Source organism: Nycticebus coucang, chromosome 6 (genome assembly GCF_027406575.1).
Source record: "Nycticebus coucang isolate mNycCou1 chromosome 6, mNycCou1.pri, whole genome shotgun sequence".
Taxonomy (NCBI): Eukaryota; Metazoa; Chordata; class Mammalia; order Primates; family Lorisidae; genus Nycticebus; species Nycticebus coucang.
Genome location: NC_069785.1, coordinates 21,089,153 through 21,109,454, shown reverse-complemented (window position 1 = coordinate 21,109,454; position 20,302 = coordinate 21,089,153). Strand labels below are relative to the sequence as shown.

Genomic DNA, 20,302 nt, shown 5'->3' with positions numbered 1-20,302 from the left:
TACAGAAAGTACTGGTTCCTTTCAGTTCTCTCTCAAACTACTGGATGGAAAAGCTCCTGATTTGGAACACCCTCTTCATTTTATTGTTACCATGGCTCAGTGGAATGCATTTATTTATCATTCAGCAAAGTCTATAGCAGAGGCATTTTAAATATTCGCTTGTGTAGAATTAAAAGTATTGGGGCCTTGCAGAAATCTTGGTTTCTTTCTTTCTTTTTTTTTTTTTTTTAAGCATCAGAAGGTACTTGAAAGATGTGAACAGATAAATTAAGGCTAAAAAGAAAACAGAAATGGCTACATTTTAAACTGCCTTTCTACCCTCAGTATTTAATTAGATCAATTGTATAGAGGAATGAACAGAGGTGACATTCCTCATTGGGATTCCTTCCAGGACTCTTATAGACTTTGCATTCAGAATGTTCCCATTTTCATTGTGTTGTACTGATGATAATTTAAGTATTAGGGGAAAATCCATTTATAAATTAAACAAAATGACTTGATATCCATCAGTCCCCTAGTTCATCAAGCTGTTCAAACACAGGGAAGATTGGCTGGTCGGCCTGGGTCTTCCGAGAGCGCTGGTAATTAGATCTGCGAAGGATTTATTCTTTGCTGATTGGGGCTTTAAATTAATTGAAGTTCCACATTTGTGGTTTTGTCCTTTTTGTACTTTTTTAGAGGAGATATTTCATATTCTTGTGTGGTGGAGTGCTTGCCCAAGCAGCAGTGGTTTAAATGTTAATTTTTCTCATGAGAAGTTTAAGATTTTTAATGAATCAAGGCCTGATTTGAAGTGCAAAGTTTTATTTGCTTACTTGGGAAATTATTTTTGCACTCTTCAAAGATGCTTGTACTTTTCTTGATCTGTTGTTTTAAAACACATTCTCAACACAAAAGCATCTTCTTGGAAAGGAAAAGAGAAAACCCTCTCTTAAGATTAATATTCAAATAATTCAACATACTTCCAAGAAAATTATTTGGCCTGCCTGAAAATAATCACAATATGTTTGCTCACACAGAAAGGAAAAAACAGATTTGCCTCTTTTGTAAATGTTTTAATTCCATCTAGAACCGATCATGTTTCCTCTCAGAAGTTAACTGTAGCTTCTAGGGCATTCATTATTCTGGAGCATTTGTAATCATACTTCTCCAATGAGCCCCACACGTGAGAAAAGGGAATATCTCTTGTTTACCCTTTAAAAATGAAAAATAATTTTGTTCAGGATGGAAGTCATATATTCTTATATCATAGCTCATTGACTTTACTGAATAGATATATCAGTGAGATCATGGGAATTGTTTTCTAGTCAATAGGATGTTTGTATCTGAGCATCTTTGAGAAGCAGCGCATGAAAATATTTTCTACTCCTTTCATCCTGAAGTTAGATTGGGGAATCTTGATTCCTCATGATTCAAACATGCAAAGTAGAAGAATTCAAGTTTGTAAAACTCTGTATGAAGGAAGGCCTTGGAAAGAATCCTAAACTCTCCCCTTTAGAAGGAACATCACAATCCTTTCACCCAGCCTCCAAGATATGCAGCCAATCCTCTGCAGCAAATCCAGCAGGGAACCTGTCTCGTCCCTGCAGGAACCTACCCTGATCATGAATGTGTAAGGCTGCCAACCCTATCGTTGAGCAGTTCTAAAAGTCACTCCAGATACAGAGCCACAATCCACTTTGCTGCCTTTTCTCTCCACTGACCCAAGGTCTGCCTTCTGGGACCCCACTCTAGGGACCAAGGAGTAAATCCTCCCTTCCTCTTGCCTTCCTCCTCCTTTCCGAGCCACACAGAAGCCTGACCATCCTAATCATCCTGTCCTGGCTGTGCTTCTGTTTGTTGTAGAATAGCCTCTACAGATATGGCTCCGAGAACTGATCATAGCCCGCTAGAGGTAACCTGACCAGTACAAGGCAGTGTAGGCTACTGTACTTCTGTTAATGCAGCCTAAGGTTGAATTAGGTCCTCTTGTAAGCCAAGTGACCCTGTCGATTCGTAGTGAGCTTGATGTCTCCCCAGAGGCACACTGAGGGTGAGACTTGGGGAGAAAAACTCCATAGCCTATAAACCACCAGGGTATCCTAGGCTACAGCCAAATGCATATTTTACTATAAGAACTCTTGATAAGTCCCATGGCTTCTATGAAAACTAGCATGAATAAAACAACTCCAGGTACATTATTGGACTCAGTTCTCACCTATTGTTCATTCTGGATAACAGAAAAATGGATATCTCCTCCCTGTGTTACCATTCTTCTCTCCTGTAAGTTACTCTGTCAGTGAATATTGAAGTCAGACTGAAAGGCACTGTGGTTACTTGGGTTTTCTCCCTCTGCCTGTACCAGCCTTCCTCTAGCATCCTAAGTAATGACATGGAAAACTCTGCTTTCCACGTCACTCAACAACTTGAGCTCATTAGCGACACTCACATCAGAAGAGGCTCTCTTCCTTGATGGTGAGTGTGGCTCTCGCCACTAAAGAACATTAAGCTACCTTAGCCCTAAAAGTCTGTAGTGTATTTTCAATCTCTGACTTAAAAAGGCAATTAGATTGACAGCCCAAATACTGAAAAGCAGCACAGGGCGCTCCCTTGAATGAAATATCTTCACTAATGCAGATGATCGCTCCAAGGGAATGACTTACAAAGTTTATGTCAGGCACTACATCCCAAAGCTGCTTATGTTTCTTAAAAGCTGAAAGAATTTTAACAAGATTTCTTAATTCTTAATAACATGAAGGAACGTTTTTGAAGATTGTTGTTCGTTGCATCGTAATCTCTTAAACTCTGATAAAATACAGATTCCTTTTTAAATAGTGGTTTAATTTAGTTGGAAAGGGGATATTGATATATGGTTATTATGAAAATGAAAGGACTAGTAGGAATGGAATTTTTCAGAAGCCCTGATGTGTTCAGCATAGCATTACTAAGTGACTGAAATCTAAATAACTTTTGGCATTATAATAAAAGGAAATAAGTGACTGAAGCAGCCTAAGAGCCAGCCATCCTGTGCCGTAATAGGAATTCTATTTCTTTGAACTGCAGCCTGTGATTGTCTTGTCTTAACTCAGTCTCAAGACAAAAGGGGCAGGAAAGAAGAATAGTTGATAGGACAGCAAATCCAAATAAATATTTTAAATGGATGCACACTTATTAATAGTGTCATTATTATTTCTGTGAATGAAATCTAAATGCAGGCACAAGAAAAATAAATAGGCGACCTTGTTTAAGAACTTCTTATGTTCTAGGGTGCCCATTTAGAGTTTGATTTGAACTTTTTGGAAAGACTACTCTTCACTGTCCTTGCAGGTTCCTGCAACATGGGCAGCAGAGAAGCTCTGGACATGCCGTGGAGATGGGTCATTTTCTTCTTATAGTTCTGCTTGTGTCTTTTCATTATTCTTTTTTTTTTTTTTTTTTTGAGACAGAGCCTCAAGCTGTCACCCTGGGTAGAGCTGTGGCATCATGGCTCATAGCAACCTCCAACTCCTGTGCTTAAGCAATTCTCTTGCCCCAGCCTCCCAAGCAGCTGGGACTACAGGCACCCACCAAAATGCCCAGCTGTTTTTTGGTTTAGTTGTCATTGCTGTTGGCAGGCCCCGGCTAGATTCAAACCGCCAGCCCTGGTGTATGTGGCTGACACCTTAGCCACTTGAGCTACAGGCGCTGAGCCCTTTTCATTATTCTTAATGATTCTGTAATCTGGAGGTTATGAGTGCTAGCCTCATCTTTTTCATAAATTTCATTGCCTTTTAAATGCTTAGTAAACAGAAAAACAGTTCTTCCAAGAAATCCTTGAGGAACTTGAAAAGTCTCCCTATTTCGAAGGCAAAGAATAATATTCCTTCAGGTAGGTCATAAAATTACTGGGCTTTTGCTCCTTCTCTCTTCTTTTTTTTTTTTTTTTTTTGTACCCGCCCTCGGGTAGAGTGCCGTGGCGTCACACGGCTCACAGCAACCTCTAACTCTTGGGCTTACGCGATTCTCTTGCCTCAGCCTCCCGAGCAGCTGGGACTACAGGTGCCCGCCACAACGCCCGGCTATTTTTTTGTTGCAGTTTGGCCGGGGCTGGGTTTGAACCCGCCACCCTCGGCATATGGGGCCGGTGCCCTACTCACTGAGCCACAGGCACCGCCCTCCTTCTCTCTTCTTAATAAAACCTTTTCTTTTCCAATGATAAAATTAATTTATGCTCCTTACGAAAAATTCAGACAACATAGAAAACAAGGAGTAAAGACCAACCAACATCCTACTACCTAGAAACACCCACTGCTCATATACATACTCTACATGCCCTGGTAGAGTTTTTGTTTTTCTTCTTATGTTGGGGAGGATGTTTGGCAATTTTTCACTAAAATAACAGTATAACGTACATACTTCTGATAACCTGCCTTTCTTTTCGTTTTCTGCTTTTTCATTTAACCTCACAGGTGTCTTTGTCTGTCATATTTCTCTCTTTGAGATAAAATTCCCTTTCTGTCTCCAGTGGGTTTTTTCCTACTAGCTAATAATCAGCTTCTGCTGAGGACCAGGAGGAACAAAACCAAGCCCTGCTTTGAGGGAATTCAGCCAGGACAAGGGCCTCTTGCAGCTTATTGAATGGGTATGAGCTCAGAGAGGGAGAAATCAATCCCGCAGCAAATCTAGACAATTTGCCAAAATATATGAGGCAGCATTTTGGGTGAAGAACTGTAGCTGCATGGTAATCCATTGGTTATCTAAAATACAGGTTATCGTGTTTTGTTGCAGGCAGAATCCAGCCTGTTCTGGGGGGTAAAGATAATGATTTTGATGGTATGATCTTGATGCTAGTATAGCTACTCTATGTCCTGAATATTTTCAAGGAAACAAACATTGGAACAATAGAATGGAAATAATCTTCATTATCTACTTGTGCTTTTATGCTGTAGTAAATTCAACCAACTCCAAATTCTACAGGAATAGGAACCCAGTTCCTCCGACTTCTTTAGATGACTTTAACAATAAGTGATAGAATTAGAGGAACACGTGTTTAGGAATAACAATAAAGAATGTAAAAATATACCTGAGGATCAGATCAGTATTTAGTTTCAAAACTGCTTGGATTTGAGATCCATTTGTACTTCTATGGGTAAATTATTCACCATCTGGTATACAGTTGGGAGAACTAGGATTGTTTAATTTTTTGTTGTTGTTGTTGTCTTTGTGTATTGGTTCAAGTTTCTTATCAATAAACTGAATTTAGAAGTTAGGTAAGGGAAACCATCTTCCTAACCCCACATCCAACCCCAGTCCCCAGACAAGGTGACTGTATCTACAGCACTTTCTGCTGTACTGCAAATGTCAAACAGAAGGTGTAATGGATTTAATATTAGCGCTGGCCAAGGTGTTGAGGGAGCTGTTAATAATGTCACTCTAGTTATTGATCTGAAGCCTTTAAAAATCAGAGAAAAGTGAGAGATCCCCTATTGGGGAAAGGCATACAAGTGACTGGTTTTTATTGCCAATATATTTCTACATATAGAGTGGCAACTTTCTGGAATTAGGTTATCACCATTAATCTCTGTGAGATTTGGGGAGTCATTATATGGTAAGATAATATTATGAGACTGCTCAGCATGCTAATACAAAAGTATTGGGGCAAGTTCTTTTAGACACAAATGGGGCTGAAAACCTTATGATGGCGACTACAACATTCAGACAAGTTCTCAAATGCTAAGAACTTCATCAGCACTGGTTTTATACTTGGTGACTGGGTTGGATCCACTGGAAGTTGTAAACAACAAACTGTATAGTCATTCCAATGAGCTACACTCTTATCCTTCTAAAACTCTGAACATGCACTTCTTTGTGACTAAAGTAAATAGAAATGGATCTCATTCTTACAATTAGTATACCTTTTCAGGGAGAAGGGGGAAAGGGAGGGGAGAGAGGGGGGAGGGAGGGGGTGGGAGGGGGATTAATGGGATTACACCTGCAATGCATCTTACAAGGGTATGTGTGAATCCTAGTAAATGTGGAATGTAAAGGTCTTAGCAAAATAACTAAGAAAATGCCACAAAAGCTATGTTAACTAGTGTGATGAAAATGTGTCAAACGGTCTATGAACCAAATGTATGGTGCCCCATGATCATACTAATGTACACAGCTATGATTTAATAATAAAAAAAAAAATTAGTATACCTTTTCAGGAAACTTCTAATCCTTCAATCGGAATGGCAGTCTGTATGCAATGAAATTCTGCTTCCTGTGGTCCCCAACTAATAAATGAAATTAAAATGTATAATTTATGTTGCATGTTTATCAAACGGTAAACACACATTTAATTCCTTGCCCTATCCATATGATACACACTAAGATAAATCCCTCAGATAACATACCACCATGATCTCTGATGGATTGAATTGAAATGTGTCTCTGCTGCAGTTGTAGCAATGATCGGACCAAGTTCACAATTCCCTCCAAATCAGCCAGTATTACCTCCTGTTAATACACAGGTACACATGTACATGACACATCTAATAGTCAGAAAGCAGCCTCACACAAACTGATCTTTTCATAAGCAAAAGAGATCATAATTTAGGTATAAACTAAGCCCCCTCAAAATTTTACATCCAGAATTATTTATTTTCCTTAACTATGTTATTGTTAGTTTGAAATGAAATAGAAATTATCTTCCATCTTCTTGCCAATCCTGAGTGAATATGATACAAACACTCCAAAAACAAGCCAGTTCTTTTATGAGGTCTGCCTTGCCTAACCTAGAATGACTTTTTCATGAGAGAAGTAGGCTATTATTTACATGTCACCTTTATCCCTAGCTAAGCTAAGCAAGATCACCTGGCACTTCCAGGGAAGGGAAAAATACTTCCCACTGCTCTCTTCTGGTATGCAAGGCCTGGGCACACTTATGGCCTTCATTTGTGTATGCTCACGCTTTGGTGTGCTGGTCTGTGTATGATGAGAACATTTGCAAAGCAGCTTTTTACTTCTAGAATCTTGCATAAGGGAACTAAGTAAGGTCAAAATCCCTTCCCTGGCCTAGTACCTGAGCTCCACCCTGCCATGCCAGGCCAAGTTCCCATAATGCATAGCTGCAGGACCAGGCATCCTTTGGGACCTAACGCCTTAACTCATGAAAATCAGCATTGGTGACTCACCTCACTACAGAAGGGAGGCCTCACTTTTGTTCCCAGAAAAGATGTATCTCAGCATTGTTCTGCATGCCATTCCGAAACTAACTTTCCCTTTCAAAATGTGTATCAGAGGTTGCCAACTCAAAAAAGTACATCTTTTATGTAAACTGATATAATAGTACTTACAGGGTAGTAAATGTTTTGTTCAATAATAGAAGCACACACCTCTTATCAGAATACACAATAGGTTCACTCAGTTTATATGCAGGATTTCCCCCCCAAAGCCTTCCATCAAAGGCTTATAACATCAGGTTTTTAAATCCATTATTTTTAAATTTCGTTTAAGATCGCTTTCTATACTAGTTCGTAATTTTGACCTCCCTTTAGCTATAGTGAGGAGGGGAACATTTTCAGAGTTTCTAAAATGAAACCCATGATGAGTTGTTAATGACGACTTGTTCTTCCTCATTTCAAAAAAAAAAAAAGTAGCTGTCTTTGTCATTAGATAATTAAAAAATCATAGATTCTATTTATATAGCTCTTGACTGGAACAACGTAGTACAAGTTATTTGCTTTTAATACATACCGTTGCACGGGAATGTCATCCCTGTCCAAATTATAGCACTCTGAATTCTTCATCTGCCCTTAACAGCAGACGTACGAAGGATCGGTTACCTCTCATCGACTGAGCTTTGCAGGGTGCACAGATCAGAAGAGGCAGAACTGGCTGGAAACCATTGCCACCTCTAGTGAGCAATTTACTCATGATTGCTTGGGGAAAATACTGGAAATATTGCTTCTGTGTAAAGTTTGCAGCTTCCAGTAGTCAGCTCTTTGCCAAGCAATTATTCCCAAGTATAGCTCTAGTAGCAAAGCTTACTCAGGCCACTGTGATTGTGATAATGGTTGGCATTCGTATCCTACTTGGTGTAGGCAGAACACAGAAATTGCTAATTACAGGAGTTAATTCACACCGTACCCCTCTAAGGCAGGTCAGTGTGCTATCCTGGTTTTACAACAAGGGGAAAAAATGATGGAATTTCTAAGCAGCTTGCCACAAGCCACACTGTTTAGTTTAGCAGCCACAATTAGATGAAAGGGTTCAATGTTAGGATTGGAGCAGGTGGAATAGGAGCCTGTTAGGAATCAAACCAGTGGAATTTTGTCTAAGAGGATTCTGAAGTCCAAAGAGAAACCCAGCTATCCCCATATACACATATAGCAGAGCCTCCATAATTGACCACCTCCCTATACTGACCACCCCCTTAAGTTGACCTAATTGCATAGACCACACATACACCACATGTCTGAGTCAATATAGTAGGCCTACCTCCTTATGTCAACCACTTCTGTATGTTGGCCAGTTTGTTACAATCCCTTCCTTGGATGGTCAACACACACTTATAGAAATATAAGTTCTACTATATTTCTCTTGTGGCGGGCGCCTGTAGTCCCAGCTACTTGGGAGGCTGAGGCAAGAGAATCGCTTAAGCCCAGGAGTTGGAGGTTGCTGTGAGCTGTGTGATGCCACGGCACTCTACCCCAGGGTGGTACAGTGAGACTCTGTCTCTACAAAAAAAATATATATATATATATATATAGTCTCATACTTAGGACTAAATTCTGTCTTTTCTTTTACTTTCATCCCTATCCTGAAATTCATACCACAGTCACTGGCATCTGAACAAATTATAGGCAGAATTTAACCCAGAGTCCCTAGGTCCACACTAGTCTCCCCAGCCCAGAGCACAGCCTCTCCATGTCCACTACTGCAGGACTAGAATCTGTGCAGTTTCTCCAGGCTCTTCCTTTCAGAGCCAGTCTTCCGAAGCAAGTGTGAGATGGAAAAGGAACGAGAAGAACAATGGTCTCCACCCTGAGGTAGACACATTCCCCTAGAGGGATCCACTCATGAAACACAATCATGGCTTTTTAGGACCCATGGCAAACATTGCCCATTGTCTACTAGTTAACAAAAGTAGCTTGAGAAGAATGAAGTACTTGTGTCTTTTCTCCAGTTGTAGTTAACTAGAGTGAATTTACATTTAAGACCCAGATAACAGGGATTGTGTAGGTGACAAAACACAAATGTGTCTACCACACGTCAAACAGTAAACACTGAGGAAACAGACACAACTCCCAGCCTCCCAGGATCTGACCATGTGAGAGGGCAGATCACTGACGCGCTGCAGGAGTGTGGCGATGACACTCGGGACTCCATGCGGTAAGGAGGATGGCATTGTAGCACATGCCTCTGCTGCTACCAGAGAAATCCGATCCCAAAATTAATATCACAAAAATGTTGCTTCATTGGGAACAAGTTGCTTTGATCTGTATAGACATATAATAGACCATGACTATTAGGGTCGTTGATGAAATATCCAGGTTTTTTCCTTTGCTTTTTTATTTATTTAATTGGCCTAAAAATTTCCTAACACTGTGCTGGCTGCCTGGCAAGTTTACAGAGATACTAGTTCCTGCAACTATTGCTCTTTCTGACTCTGTACAGCGCTTTAAATGAGATGTGCCCCCAAACAGCTTCCCTTCCACTTAGGGGCAAATTTCACAGACTGAACTCCAGGAAATTCTAGCTTTGGAAAACTGTTCTCTTTTAGCTTTGCCTACTGGTGCTGTGACTTGTTGCAAATATTCTAGTAACATTAATGGTACATTAATACTTTTCATAACATTTTACCTGTATGTTCCAATTACAAGAGGAGATGTTTATGAGTAATTTATTTCTCAAAATAACCCTACATCAAGAGTAGAGGTGGTAAAGGACTTGCCTCACACCAGAGTAAACTTGGACCTAGGATTTGAACTCAGACCAAGTTTTTGTTTGGGCACTTTACTAGGTACTTACTGAGAACATGTAAGGCGTAGATGTGACACCTGCGCTTAGGAAACTGGTCATGATTTATACAGTGAACAAGTGAGAAGGAAGAAGAAAGATAGTGTTTGTTGTGATCCTCAGTGGCAGTATCAATAGGACAAGCAGTTTGATTTCTTCCTTTGAAGAGGAGGGATGACTTACATGCCCTGCATGAAAACCGACCTAAGACTCATCTCAAGAGCACTGTGGGAGGGAGCACGCTGAGTGTGGGAGGCAGGAAGGGGCCCTGTCTTCCTCACTGAAGCAAAGGATGGGCAGATCAGGAAGGAGCCGGACTGCCTGGGTGAAGCATCTGAGATCTGTGTCGTAAGTTCTGAGTATGAGTCATTAAAAAGAAAAGTGACCCGATGAAAATGCTATTTGATCACTTATAAATATGAAAAAAAATCTTAATTTAAAAGGAACCTCCCTTGAGAATCATAGCATACAACAACCTATCCATTCCTGAATCCCCTGTGCAACACCTCTGCTAACACCACTGATGCTCACGTGTGTCAGGCACTCTGCTGAGCCTGTTAGACGCATCACCTGGGTCATTCCTCGCAGAATACTATGAAGATGGTACCATTATTGTCCCCATTTATGGAAGAAGGAACAAAGAAAACAATAATTAAAAAGAACTTATGAAAGTCGTATAAAAGCCAGGAAATGGAAAATTCAGAATTTCAACACAAGCACCTGACCCCAAAGCATCCACTTTTCATTGGTCCTCCAAGGTGCTTCTCAACAGCCCATGGGGAAGAGCTGCCGGACCCCTGCCCAAGACCACCAGTGGGGGGCGCTCGCCATCCTCCCCAGGCAGCTCTGACTATTTGAGCCGTCTTCCCTGTATCATTAGGTAATTTACGTTCACTGGACTAGATACTAGATCCTTTATTTTTGCAAGAATGTACAGGATATGTTGAATAAGGAAGCCTGGAAACAAAAGAAATCATTTAAGGGACTATTTCTTAATCCAGAACGAGTGAGTCCTTGCAAAGGAAGAAATGATGATTTGGAATTAAGATAATATTTAGGAAAAGGCAGTAGTAGACCTTGTGGTCAGTCTTTGGCCAGGAGCTAATGTTTAACACTGTAGAAATTATGCAAGTCTTAAGCTTTCACACGTGATTAGAATTGATGATGCCATATGTCCACTCTGACTTTTCTATCATTTGGTAATATGATAGAACCTGGAAAATTTTGAAAATTAGAAAATTACATATGCTATTGATCATGAAATTTTAATATGTAAATTCCCTTAGGGTTCAAAGCTGTTCTTCTTTATGTTTTATTCAAGTATATCATGTGCCTCTGGTAAAAAGTCAACCTACTGTCCCATGCCTCTCACTTGTCAAAGAGTATCCTTTCCAAATAAAAACAATTTTATCAGAAAGAGAATCAATAAAATTGACAGTAACTTTTCAGCCACCTTTTTATTAAAGATCATGTTAGAAGGGGCTCAAAGGCATCTATTGATCCTGCAAATTATTGTTAGTCAAAATAAGGTAGAAACTGATATTTAATTGGCAACATAAAAATGAATAAAAAATTCAATATTTAGAGAACTACTTTCCCTTTCATGATGGAAACATAAAAGTGTAAAAATATCTATAGTTGCATATCCATAGTTTAGATATAGAAAACATTCATTCATTCATTCATTTCTTTACCCATTCAGCCATTTATTGCGTATGCACAGGCCAGGCTCTGTCCTAGATACCAGGATGTGGTAGTTACCAAAGGTGACCCCTATCTCACCAAACTTATAATCATGCAAGCCACCTCTTAAAAGGAGTCAAAAGGAGTTCTGTTGAAAGATTCCATTAATAGAGGTCTCATTTTATAAACACTAGGTATATTTGCACATCAGTTTGTAACAGACCTGTTGGTCTTCTCTACTTTCTAAAATGCATAGCTGACAAAGGCTAAACCAGCACTTCCCAAGTATGTTCCTTGTCTTAACTGCCCTGGGAGATGCTCTTCGAAAAAAAGAATGCCCCAGTTAAATAGCATAGGAAAAATCTTGATAGCACATCGTCTCATTGGAAATTAAAAATGAATGCTAATTTAGTGAAAATTTGAATTTCATGTGAGATCAGCAAATCTATTTAAAAAAAAAAAAAAAAAACTTGCCTTCCCCAATTTGACTATAGGGAGAAACTCTTAAAATACACTGGATGCAGGAGAGGAAGTTCCATGCGCGCTCTTGTTTCTGCTAGTTGGTGTCATTCCCTTTCTCCAAGACCCTCCTAATGTAAGCAGAGTCACAGGCCAGCCTCGCTGCTCAGAGGTTCAATTTTCCAGTCGGTTTGGTAGATCTCTCAAATATTTCTCATCAGTTCTCAGGATGGCCTTTAAATTTTTCTAAAAATGATCTCCTAGATGTGCTATCTCTGAAAAGTTTTAAGGCAAGAGCTGTCAGAACCAAGTTCCCGTTTTTAGTGCAACCTGGGCTTTAAAAGAACACATGAAAATACACTTTTTAAAAAGTTTTCCAGTATAATACACAAAAGCAGCCCTGGGATTTGGTCTGCAGGCTCTCATGTCCCCTTTCACCCTCCTCTCTCTGTTCTTCATTTGCATAGGTGGAACCCCAAAGTCTCTGGTTTTTCATCTATAATAGCAATACACCAACAGATTCTAATGGACAGATATGATTATGGCTACACAGGGCAGTGTGCTGTAGCAATCAGTGACTAGGTTGTGCTCTCTGATTTGTAGAAATTTAATTAAATGGCACTGTCTGTATTATAGATTTTTAAAATCTGCATTCCAGTTAACTTGCAGGTTACCCGAATAATTGAATTGGCTACAAATGAAGATGACAATCCGAATAAAATTTTAGGACACAGTCCTTAAACTATTTCTGCATCACTTGCAAATATCTAAAGTGCATAGGGCCTTGGAACCACACAGCCTGTGTTCATATATTCATCTCCTGGCTCTTTCACTATATATGTGACCTTGAGCAAGTTAATTAACTTACATGTGCCTCTGTTTCCCTGTTACAAATTTTTAGCCTTCTGGTCAACATTGCTGAATAGGGTAGGAATGATTACCTGTTGATTTTATCTTCGAATGGATTAATTTATACTAACATATCTTAAAAGGGTATTATGAGTTCATACATGTAAAATACTTACAACAGTAGCATAGTACATACTCAGTGTTCAATTAGCATTATCATTAATTCTCTTGAGCCTAAGCATTCTCTTATAACCAGGTTCATTCCTATGAACAGGCTGGCTAGGGGTTAGGTGACAGGAAGTTGGCACCTATGCATGAAAAGCTTGAATTTGGGCTTCACTGATACTATCTCCCGTCACCTGACTTAAGGAGCCCAGATTCTACTGTATCACAGTACCCAAGACATGTGCTTCTGAAAATAGATAAATGCATATACCCTAAATGGAGTCCTTTTGTAAGGATTTCATTTAAGGGGCAATACGCTGTTAGAAGTAGGTAATTTACCTTTCTCTAACCTCCGTAATACATAAATTCTGGTTTTTAGATTCACAATTTTTTCTATACTCACTTGTCTTAAAGCTTAACAGAAATGCATAATTCTTCTTCTCAGAGGTCCAGCCCACCATTCCTAGATTCTGCACACTAGGATATGCCTGCTGACTTCCCTTTTCTAAAGCTATCTCGGAGGCTGGCCAGTTCCACTTTGGAGTAGACCTTGACGTTGGTCTCCAAGGGCTTGCCATGTCTAGCCTGGCCTATTAAAATGTGTTCTGCTTATTGCCCAATGATTTAGCTGGTGAACAGCACATATGGTATGTATGACTGGTATTTTGCCTTTTTTCTGACTGGGCTGTTGTGATGTGGCTACAGCAACAACATGGATTATGTCCCACAAAAGACAAAGCAGTCCAGAACTGGGTGTTCGTTCACCACAACCTGAGGCTCCTTTTACTAGCAAATCAGCTTTATTGTAATCTTCTGGTCTGTGCTGGAGAATGGGGTAGGAGTGCTCAGTACTGGTTTGAACTTTAAATTAATCAATTTATTTTGTGCAGGAGGACTTCAGTTCATTGCTCATCTTGAGAACTAAAATGAGTGTAGATCTGGTGGAATGCTTCTGTAAAAGCAAGAGAGATGCCCAGATGCCCTGGCCATAGGTACTATATATGGACTTAAATAAATAAATTAAGAAATTCATTTCACATAGGCCACCAAGCAGTCATGAGATGTTAATGACTTTTAGTCACTGCCAACCTGGACAAAATTCAAGCCAATGACCTACAGGTGAAAGGCTCTATATATCCCATTACCAATCCCCTGAGCCATCCAGTCGCCCCTGACAAGGTATTTTATTATACTGAGTACAGTGTAGCGCAATAGTCCACATTCCTATACCATCAGAAAATCATCTTCTACTATGTAAAAAAAAAAAAATAGTGTGTGTTAAAGAGAGGCACAAAACCTAGTTCCTCAAACAAAGGAGCAATTTCAATTTAAAAACACTCCAGGAAGAAGGGGTATGTGGGTGTATATGTACACACATATATATTTAGCATTAAAGGACTTTTTTTAATTCCAAATTTTTTCCCATCATGTTTACTCCACTGCACATTTGATTCTGCCTCTGGATATTTAGTAAACTGGCATATTTTGGAGTTCCATTAAAAAAGTCATTAGATTAAGTTTAACATTTGTATAAAACTGATTCGTTAAACCCATGGAGCTTTCTTCCCTCGCTTGTTTTTAAGTGTCATAAATAAATGACTTAAATGTCCCACAAGACAAATGTTCTTTAATCATCTAATGCACTCATTTATCCTAAGCTTTAACCTTAGTCCTAAATGAAGTCTGTTGCAGAAACATAACTTCATCTAAAAACACCCATCAATCCTACATGGTTTTGATAAGCACATTTAAAAAACATAAACAATCAGACACTTGTCAATCTGGGTGAAGCTCAGTCCCATTTAAGAGTTGTTCAGCATCAGCCATATTTCATGCCCACACCACCGACAGAATTATAAAAGAAAATTGCTGATATCTACTGAGAAGTTTGTATTGTGACATTGCAGTATAGGGATTAGGGTTCTGGTTTAACAAGAATGTCAAATGAGATCAAGACCAGACAAAAGATAATCCCCATGCCATACCAGATACACTCTTTATTTTTTTGGAAAATATTAATAATTTGACAAAACCATAAATACATTAAAATTTTATGATCACATATTTAGTAAATTGCATGCCATGTCTTTGATTAATTTTCATTTGTTTGTGGTCCTAAAAAGAATGTGGCTGCTCGGAGCTCATAACGTGAGTAATGATCACCGAGAGGTTTAGCACAAGGAGAGACGAAGTGGAAATGTAATGAAATAAACATTCGACTAAAGTGGGTACTTAATACCTCATAACGAAGAATTCACATAGTTTGGTGAAATCTTAGCTTTGACAGGTACCCAGTTTCATTTCAAATTAATTCTTATGGCTTTCATTTGCCAATGGTACCCCTTCAGTAGGGCAAAGAAAACCTTGCTCTTTTTCCACTGGCTTCCTTGGGTCTTGCAGAATTATTAACACAGAGCCCCCTGGGGTTGTTGGATGCCACCCCCAAGCCCCCAACTGGGGCTTTAAATTTTTTTAAAAATAGATAAGAGCATTCAGCAAATAGCTACATTGAGAATAAACTCAAAAATTATCACTAAGGCCCTTCCTCTGCCACAATTTGTCAAATCTGCTGATAGGAAACAAATTCTATTCATAAAGATTTTATTTGAGGGGGGGTGCTCTTGTGATTTGGTAGCAATTCAATTATAGTTTTGTGAGATAGTGAGCCCGGAGAGGGAATCCAGACTGACAAGAAATATGACAAGACAGTTACAGAGTGTTTATGCAATTAAACTTTCCCTGACAATACCTGCAGAATGATGAATGCGTGGGCGGAGGTGTGTGAGCGCAGGCAATGCCCCACAAGTATTGCCCATTTTTCATTATTATACAACTGTTCAGATCTTTCAAGAACAGCCTGAAGTGAGGTGGAAAACAGAGTGCTGTTCTGCAGCATGTTAACCAAATGCCTTTTTTTTTTAATCCCCTCCCTCCTATGGGTCTCGATGTGCCAGGTGATAAAAGAAACACCTATTTTAGAAAAATGTTTCAAAAAGATTAAGATTTACCCTGAGCTTGACGTATATTAATTTTGGATACCAAGAGAGGTTTTTATTCTTTTTTCTGTCTGTAACTTTATATCACTTCCCAACTGATAGAATAGTGCATAATTAAACTGTTGAGTTATTCATTTTATGCAAGCAGGTGCAAAGGGCACTATAAAAGTAGAATTTTACTGATAGTAGATTAAGAAAGAAGGGAGAAACTTAAAAGCCTTTTGTAGAGAGCCACAAAAGCTTACCGATGAGATTAATTTGGTTGGGCGAAGTCTGTATTATATGCCTCGGTCTTCTAAGGATGGATGACATCAGAAAAGTTGCAGTATTTCAGAGCCTCTAAAAGCCACATAGAGTTTTCCAGGTGAACAACCCTTATTTGGGGGCATTGGTATGAAACTAGCAGTTTTGGGTGTGATTTTGATTATTTTTAAACAAGCATTAAAGCACTCTGATGTCTTAACCAAAAAAAAAGCTTTGAATTAATTTGTGCAGACTTTATCTTGGCAAAATCAGCAGTGTCCAGAATAACAGCTGAACTTGCAGCAAAGTAAATTCCTTTCAGAACCCCAAGCTTGGCTGATTCATTATATGGAATTGAGAGAAAAAAACGATTCCCGCGTATGGCACAAACATGCAAAGTGTTGAAGTGAAAACCACTTATCTTCCCTTAATATTTACACATCTTTTGAAATTAATGAGGTTTACTGGAGGCAAAGAAATTATATCCATCCTCCAATCATTCATTTACTGACTTTTGACCTCTGATAAGCTACTTTTGATATCAAATTTATGTTGTATTTTGCTTATTGACTGATGATTCTTTGTTAACATTCTTATCCCTTTTGTGGACCCTAAAAATCTTGACTTTTTATGTGGAAATATTCAGTTGTTATAATCAAACTTTGTTACTGCTTTCTGTAGTTGGATCCAGCCCCAAAGTCAGAGAGTGACAGTTACACGCCTACCTCCATGACTGTTTTCCCAGACCGAGTTTGTGGCTCAATGTTGAGCTTCCACATGCCCATGCAGAGATTATTATAAACCAGACTCCCGTTTACAGACTATGTTTATATGATCCCATCAATTTGATACATGCAATGAAATAACTGGTGGCTTTAATAACAACAAAACTCAGGCAAGTCTTCATGTTAGACGTGAGTTGACCAGACATTTCTACCAATAGATCAATATTGAAATCCCAAAGAAACCACAGTCTAAATATGAATTTCTTATCATCTCTTTTGCCAAAAAAGCTGCATTCTGTTACATCCAAAATGAAAGGACTGGGCGGCGCCTGTGGCTCAGTGAGTAGGGCGCCGGCCCCATATACCGAGGGTGGCGGGTTCAAACCCAGCCCCGCCCAAACTGCAACAAAAAAATAGCCGGGCGTTGTGGTGAGCGCCTGTAGTCCCAGCTACTCAGGAGGCTGAGGCAAGAGAATCGCTGAAGCCCAAGAGCTAGAGGTTGCTGTGAGCCGTGTGAGGCCGCGGCACTCTACCCGAGGACGGTACAGTGAGACTCTGTCTCTACAAAAAACAAAACGAAAAAAACAAAACGAAAGGACCTGCTTTTGTCAGATGTGATTTTTCATATGCACTAACATTGATGGTTAAAAAAATACTTTCACATTACTTAGGTGTTAAAATTACACGGTAGTGTTGCTTTATTTTCAAAAACCCAACCTAATCCTGTTAATTCAAAGTGAATAACAAATAGGACTAAGACTTTTTCCCAAGTTGTTACATTTATTCAACCTGCTTGTGTTTTGTTCTTCATCATAATTATTTCCAAGTCAAATCTGCACTGATTTCCTTGTGGACCCGCGTACCTCTGACTAACTTAAAGAATTGAGCTGGGATAATTCACACAATTCCTCAGGGGTCATGTTCACTGTTTTTTTTCAAGGACATTTTTATTACAAAGCTGATGAAATTTGCATATTAATTCATTTCTTTCAATTTTTTAAGATTAAATGTTGTCAACATGTATCAGTGCATGGCTCTGACAGTGCTGATGAAATGGGTCAGTCAAGCTTGAACATTTAGAGTAATGCAGCCATCTGCAACCCTCTCACCCCTTGTGGAGTTCTGTGCTACCCTTGCAACTTGATTAAAAAAAGTTTTATTCAGGGCAGGATATTAAAACATTATCTAAGAAATGATATGTGTTAGTCTTTCCATTTACTCGGAAAGTGAATTTGACAATAAAATGGATCTAAGGAGATCCTTGCTGATGTGGAGTTAGTGTTCTGTCCATCTTAATTAAGCAACTGCCAAAAAAGCCCCCCAAAAAGTTTTACCTTTTATGAAAGGAAGTTAGGGGAGAACTTGAGTTTCATGTTTCCTCTCCTGGTGTGATTTAATGGTCAGAGAAACTCTTCCTGTTCATAGTCTAGGCAAGAAGTGAGAATAGTGAGAGCTGGTAGAACGTCAAAGATCTGCTGGTACTTACTTCCCGGTGTCCTCAAAGGTAGACCTCCCCTTTATTTTATAATTGGCTAATGAACATGAGCATTCATTGGTCGGATCTAAAGCCTCAACACAGCAGTACCAGTGTTTACATGGAGATCTTCGTTTCTGTCCATATTCCCACCGTGGACATTAGGCTACACTGATTTATCTACTTTCCTTAGACTCCAAACACACACCTCCATCAGATATTCTTCAAACAGCAAGACCACCTAACTGAGAGATCCCTTTACGTGCTGCAATGCCTTTCTTTGTGAGTCGTGGTGGCTTTTCCATATCATTTATTTCTCTGTGCCTGCTTTTTGGTGGAAGCCTCTTTATGATGTACATGATATATTTAATAGACTTAAGGACCTTGTTAAAAAAAAAAATTGCCTCACTGTTGAGTTTGGGTAGCGAGGAACCCTACCACTACATCACTTCTGGCCCTGCAACTAATGCGAGTACCACCACATGCTAAAAACACACCTGCCGTACCCTGAGGTTCTTCTGGGGAGACCTCAAAGAACCACATGACCCAACTTTCCAGCTCCTGTCTCTCCTTACAGATGGTCACCTCTAGGAAGCTTCTGTGATAATTCCCAGTATTTTTGTAAGGTATTTTCATTGAATAGAATTTATAGGTAAATCTGGTCATATACTAGCCACATTAGAGACTGTGATTTCCAAGGTTGTTACCCGAGAGTGATGTGTGTTCCCTATTTAATTCCTAGTTGGAGCATGGTTTAATATGTATATAACACTATTAGCTAAAAAAGTTTTTGTTTCCCACAAGGAAAAGTAATGCACTGTCTAGTAGGAAGAGAACAATAGAAAAAGGAGGCAGTCTCAGAAATGGTTTTTTCTTGATTTTGAATTAAACTCTACAACTCTATATTGGGTTGAAAAATCAAAATCAGACTTCACATTGTCGAGCTGGAAAATGTCAGATATGAAATATTTAAACTGTGGAATACAGTCTTCGACTTTGGGTTATAAAACTTTAATTTTGTGAGTTGGTAGCACTCCAATAGTTCAATATTTTTAATTCTCCAAATCCATGTTTATTAACTTTCAAGGTTTAAACAGTATCACAGAGTCTATTGAAACTAAATTATTCTGACTTGTGAGAGCTATAGGGTAGCTATAATTTGTTTTCTATTTCTACATAAGTGACAAAGACAAAAGAAAGAACAAATAAAAGGAATTGATTGCCACAATAATCCCTTTTTATCCTTCCAAATGACCTAAAACTTCAGCTGATCATTAGAGCAAAGATTTGAGCCTGCACAGCCTTAAATGTGGAGTTTTCCTGCATAAGTCAGGTGGCAGTTAATGAGTTTCCCTTATGTCATTAAAAAATGACTTTCCTTATGTAATTGTTGAGAAGTTAACTCTGTCCCTCTCAAAGAAGAAATATTACTTTCTTTTCATCTCCTTATTTAGGACATAGGAACTAGGTATTCTTACACCAGTTTTGAAAACCTCTACCTCAATGTCACCATGAAAAGAGAATACCAAAATCACTTGCTCATAGCAATCATAACTTTTCATCTTCTTCCTATTAGTAAGGACTCTTTTCTTGTGACTCCCCACATATTTTTTTCCCTATTCCTAGTAATTATTTAACATTGTCACTGTTTGTTTGCTAATTTTTTTATTCAGCATTTTCTCAACCCCTGCTATGTGCTAAGTAAACGAAATGCTTTAATGGGACAATTGTGATTTCACAAAAAA

At 39.0% G+C, this 20,302-nt stretch overlaps 1 protein-coding gene across 9 annotated transcripts in view; it reads left to right on the top strand.

Annotated features, from left to right (window-relative positions):
* NPAS3 (neuronal PAS domain protein 3) overlaps positions 1-20,302 on the top strand; it is a 907,184-nt gene that overhangs the window by 768,198 nt on the left and 118,684 nt on the right. The gene's annotated exons all lie outside the window — the stretch shown is intronic.